General features: G+C 42.5%; 1 pseudogene; it reads right to left on the reverse strand.

Moving 5' to 3' along the window:
• Positions 1-4370: 4370 nt before the first annotated feature.
• LOC114046235 lies at positions 4371-4850 on the reverse strand (annotated as a pseudogene).
• Between the last annotated feature and the right edge of the window lie 1254 nt (positions 4851-6104).

Below are 6104 nucleotides of genomic sequence, written 5' to 3' on the forward strand. Positions count from 1 at the left end.
TCTTGTGATGTAAGAAGCGTACCAAAATATGTTTAGTCATTCCCAAGTCATTTGAGCTGTGGGTTGCTTCCATTTTAAAAAGAAAATATTGTGTATAAAGCCACCATGATATCTTCTACTTGTTCAGGCATAACACTCTTTATGAGAGAGGCAAGGCAGAGATGATAATATCGGGTCTATTGGGATGATAAACTATGGATTACTTATTTTGTGTATATAACCCAATAAACCAGCTCTTTATTAATTTTTCAGCATCAAATTATAGCAAGGAAGAGACAAAGGCAAGCATAGTCTCAGTGTTAGAACCTTTCTAGTGACTTCTTCATTTAAATCAATTCAGTAAGCACTTGTTAGGCACATATGATGTTCCTGGCACTGTGTTAGGCACTGGGGCTATGAAGGAAAGAAAGGAAGGAAGGAAAAAAGGAAGAAGGAAAGAAAGAAAGAAAGAAAGAAATCATCCCTACCCTCTAGTAGCCTATGATCTATATAGTGAAAGCTTCATGTTCATTGGATACATAAATACAAAGTAGTCACAGGGTGTGGGCAGCCAGGTGGTGCAATGGGTAAAGCACTGACCCTGGAGTCAGGAAGACCTGAATTCAAATCTGACCTCAGACATTTACTAGCTATGTGACCCTGGATAAGTCACATAACCCCTGTTTGCCTCAGTTCTTAATCTATAGAACGGGAACACAATGGAGAAAGAAATGGCAAGCCACTTTGCCAAGAAAACCCCATGGACTTGTCAAGGGCATCACATAGAGTCGGACGTGATTGAACAACAATAACAGTCTAGGGGTAGAGGTGGAGAGGGGGAAGAGATTACCCATCTCTCATGGGCAGTGGCATGGATGCAGATGCTGAAGGGAGAGAGATGCGAAGAAGTGAAGGAAGCTCACACCAAGATTCAAGGAGTAGATGGACCTTTGTACGTGGGAAGCAGGAAGTAGGCCAGACTGGCTGGAACATAGGAGTGTGTGAGGGAGAGAGATGTGAATCAGTCTAGAGAGATAGGCTGGAAAATTAACTGGAGTTCGAAAATATTTCATTTTATTTCTCTTCCCTGCCTGGAAACAAGCAGGAAAGAACTTGTTCTCCCCAAAAGACACACTGTTATGTCTTCTGGCCTGAACCTCTGATAGCTGCCAGAAGGGTAGATGACATGCCAATGACTTTAGGTGAAATGTGGGTTTCATCTCTAATAGGAATCACATGGGAGATCTGTTGTCACACAATATGAACACCGATTCCATGGATGGATCATTTTTGTCTGTAAATGAACATCTTGAAAGAATGCTTGACAAACGAAGGAAGATGAAGGGGTGATTAGAGACTAGAATTACATCAGATCCAGATGAAAGGGATGGGATTCCTGTGTCGCTTTTGAATTCATCTACCAAGCCTGTTTCCAATATCATGGGACTATAGGCAGGGAACACTACAGATGCAGTTCTGGAGACCGACATTTCCAGGAAAATATGCCTTGAAAGGAGGGCATTAACTCTTGGCCTTGATTATCAGAGCATAGGAGATGAGTGGAAGCACCATGGTTCAGCACATCCATTGTGGAGCTGACTGGCTGGTGAGGGGCCAAGACTATCATGTGACATATTAAGAGTCACCTCATCCAATCTTATTACGATCCTACTGAACTTCTAAAAAAAAAGCATAACAAATAAAATGAATCTTAATTAAAAACCTTATCATAATAAAAGCCCTGAGAGTAGATGAGGTGTGCTAGATAGGGGACTGGTCTTAGAATTAGGGAAACCTGACTGCAAGAGCTGTCTTTGTGTGATGATGGGTGAGTAACTTTACTGTTCAGTGTCTCAGAAAACTCTCTAAAGCAAGGGCTTGGGGGTCTCTGAACTTGTTTTGTATGCATATTTTTAATAGCTATATTTCAATACAGTTGGTTTCCTATGTAATTTTATTTTTTGCACTTAAAACATCATTTTGAGAAAGGATCTATAGGCTTCATCAGACTGCTAAAGAGGCCTGTGACACACAAAAAGGCTCAAAATCCTGAAGGCATAAGCTGCAAATGAATTGAGTTGCTAGTTATCAGAGGAGTTATTTATTTATTTTCTCACTTTGTATGTATGCTGCAAACATCTTCATATGTACTTGTAAGCTCTCTCATTAGGATGTAAGCTTGTGAATCAGTATTGCTTCATTCTTTGTACATGTATTCCTTGCACCTAATGAGCACTAATAATTATTTGATTGATTGATTGGGGGAGTGAAGTTTCTGCACCATGGTTCCCACGTGATTGAAATCCCAGGTTCCTCCCTGCCCTACACACACACCTCATTTTCACACCAAAACATGAAACAAAACAAATCAATAATCTAAAGAAGGAAATATGTGACCTTGCCCCACTGAAGCAGTTTCTGCCACATCCAATCAAAGAAAATGGGGGAAGGGGACAGGATGAGTCTCAGAGATACAGACATTGCCTTTCATTCTATGCAATTCAGCAGACACTTCTTCAGTACTTAAAATACTTTGTACCAGGGAGTGTTCTAGAATCTGGGGATGCAAAGCAAAGAGACAAAACAAAGAAACTAGGCTTTCCCTCAATGGAACAGAATGAAAGTTTACCAACAATAACCTCTTTGTACCAGCTTTGGGAGTTCTATGTTTCCTAGTATATGTTAACATTCAATTTGCCAAGGTTAACTAGATGCTTTTTCTAATTCAATAATTCTGAACTTTTTGAGCAGAAGGACTCTTTTTTTTTACATAAAAATCACAGGTATTCACATTAGTACCCATTGCCTGAGAAAATATATAATGAAAAAGCTTCTTAGAAGGCAATACATTTTAATGAAATCATATTTTATTAATTTCAGCTTCATCTACAAATCCAAATACATTTGGAAAATAGTAATACATATATGTGCAAGATATGTTCATTCAGTCTATGTAACATATATTTGCTTATTTATTATGCTAGCTCAAGATGTAAAATTTGTTGGAGCTAAGATTTAAAAAACAATATTAGCTAGCATTTGTAGAGCACTTTAAGGTTTGCAATTTGCCTTTATCATGATCCTGGAAAGTAAATACACTTATTATCCTTATTTTGTAGATAAAGAAACTATAAGGCAGATAGAGGTGAAGTGACTTGCCTAGTGTCATACGACTAGTAAATAAATGTATGAAGATGGATTTGAACTCATATCTTCCTGACTTTAAGCACTCTACTCTACCTACTGCATCATGTAACTGTCCAGAAATGCAAGGCAATGCTTGGTGCACACAGGGGTCCTCAGAGCCCTTATAATAATTATTTGGTTCCCCAGAGGTACAAGGCCAACCGGTTGGAACCACTGTTGTGATTGCCTTGATATAGGGGGTTTTGTACCCTCTGCCTCAGCCCAAAGAGTTGGGCCCAGGGTGAGACCATGACAGACACAAATCTAGGTTAGGGACAAGCAATGCTTTAATAATCCAGGGTCTGCTGATGTTTTTTGAGATTTTGCTTTATACGAAATTAGAACATGTTCTTCTCCAAGGATCTTTCTGTATAATTTTCATGCAAAACTTTATCCAATAACATAACTTACAAAATCTTTGCTTTTCCCTCTTGTCACCAATTTGTTGTTTTTTTTTAAATTAAAGAATTTATTGTTATCTTTTGGTTTTGTATCACTTTCATTTCTGAATATTTTCCTCCTTGGTGTCTCCCCCCAAAACCATCTGTTTTAAAAAGAAAAAAAAACTAGCCCACATAGCAGTGGAGTCTGACAACACAGGAAAAGTTTTATACCTATCTATCCCATTTCTGTATCTCTGTAAAGCAGACAAGTTTGCCTATTACTATATTTATGATTATCTTTTGAGACTGGGACTCCTTATCTAGCTCAGGCTTGAAGCACAGCTGCCACTCTTTTTTTTAAATAAACAAACCAAAAACCTTTATTTGTAACAGGAAAAATAGTCAACTTTGAATAAGAGAACAAGGGAAGTCCTTTTCTCTCTCCCCACCCCAAACAGGCAGCTTTAGCATCCTTAGAATCCTCTCCATTGAAACAGGAACATCGCCTACCTACCCTTTTGACCAGTGATCCCAAGGTGGCACAGAGATGCCCAGGCCAGAAGGCTCCTAAGGAGAAACGCTGATGAGTCCCACCAAGGGGCTTGTGAAGAGGCCATGACTCCAGGAAGAGTCCACAGAAAGGTCCAGATGGAAGCCTGGAGGCCAGGGAGGGGCCAGGGGAGGTTGGGGTGTTCCTGAGGGAAGCTAAGCAGGCAGGACCAGGGGGAATGGGTGCACCTGCTCACAGGATCGTGCAGTGTCTGAACTCAAAGCTCCACGGGTCCCAAGCATCTAGACAGCCCTTGAGCTCCTCTTCAGTGCTCATCCCAAGGATCTCTCAAACCAGCTCATGGAAGGTGTGCTCCACACAGAGGTCTTGGCTGAAGCTTTCATAAAGGGCACCCTGAGGCTTTTGCCCACTTCCTGACCCATGTCTGAATTCACCAGCCAGTGTGCCTCGTCAATTTTGTTAGCCATCTGCACCATGGGCACCAGGCTGGTGCCCTTGACCTTGTGTAGCTGGTGCTGGAAGAGGCTCACATCCACACAAGTCTTAATGTAGTCAATAGCATGGATGCAGAGGAAGTCCTCTCCCAAGTTCTCGCCCTCCTTGGAGTACTCCTCACCTGCCGTGCCCAGGCTATCCAGCTCACAGGGCTCCCCGTCCACCCCCACCACACCATGGTACAAGTCTCTAGCTGTGGGCTCATATTAAGCCACAAAGCAGTTCTGGAGGAAGCGGATGCTCAGCACACTCTTGCCCACACCACAGCTGCCCATCACCACCAGCTTGTACAGCATCTTGGCTCTGGCACCTGGCTGATCATCCTTTCTGAATTGTTAATGGGGCTGGAAGGGTAGCCTGGCTAGGGGCCCTGGTTCCGATAGATGGGAGAGGCACAGAGCAACAGCTGCCACTCATGGCTGATCCCACTGCTAGTTGGCATGGGAACTTTGATTTGCTCCATTTCTGACCTGGGCTAGCCTGAGCCTTCTTGAGCAGCCTGGGAACAGTCCTGCTCTCCCAGCTCATGGCCACATAATCAGCTTTAGTCCCCAGCCTTTCCCAGTAGCAGGAATTTCAGGCAAGCTCCACCACACACATCTTGCCAATTATCTTAAAAGTTTAATACTTTCTTGAGTGTGGATAATCATTCCTTCAGGAGACACTTATTGTCATCCTCACATGCATCAGTAGACAGACTTTTTTTTTAAGGCAATTGGGGTTAAGTGACTTGCCCAGGGTCACACAGCTAGTAAGTCTAAAGTGTTTGATCTGAGGCCGGATTTGAACTCAGGTCCTCCTGACTTCAGGGCCAGTGCTAGTAGACAGACTTTATGAGTTGCTCCGACCAGAGAAATTCATTCCTGGTGGTCAGCCTTCTGGTGATGAGTATCCAACACCACAGTCACGCCAAGGTATCAGAGTGAGGTGGGACTATGGATATGACACTGTTGCATTGGCAGAATGCTCCCTCAGTGGGAGAGTTGCTTAAGACACAGTCACCATTTCACTGATACCTATTGAATGCCTTCATGGTATGAATTTATGCTGACTCCCCCAGTTTTGCTTTCCCCCCTTAGATCTGGTTGTCACATCAACTCCAGATTGAGGAGGCATAAAAGCTCACTCTCTGGGAAGGGAGGAGCAAGCATTTATAGTTAGTCCTATGCTAAGAACTTAACAAATTTTATTTCATTTGATCTTCACAATAGCCCTGAAAGGTAGGTGTTATTATTATCTCCATTTTACTGTTGAAGAAACTGAGTCAGGTAGACATGAAGCAGCCTACTCAGGTTCACACAGCTAGTGCGTAAGGTCGGATTTCAACTTGGGATTTTTTTTTTCTTTTTGGTGAGGCATTCGGGGTTAAGTGACTTGCTCAGGGTCACACAGTTAGTAAGTGTCATGTGTCTGAGACTGGATTTGAACTCATGTCCTCCTGACTCCAAGGCTGGAGCTCTACCCACTGGTGCCACTTAGCTGCCCCTGAACTTGGGTCTTCTTGACTACAGGCTCAGTGCCTTATCCACTTCACCACCTAGCTACCTCTG

This window comes from Vombatus ursinus, unplaced genomic scaffold (assembly GCF_900497805.2).
Source record: "Vombatus ursinus unplaced genomic scaffold, bare-nosed wombat genome assembly UNPS02001419.1, whole genome shotgun sequence".
NCBI lineage: Eukaryota > Metazoa > Chordata > Mammalia > Diprotodontia > Vombatidae > Vombatus > Vombatus ursinus.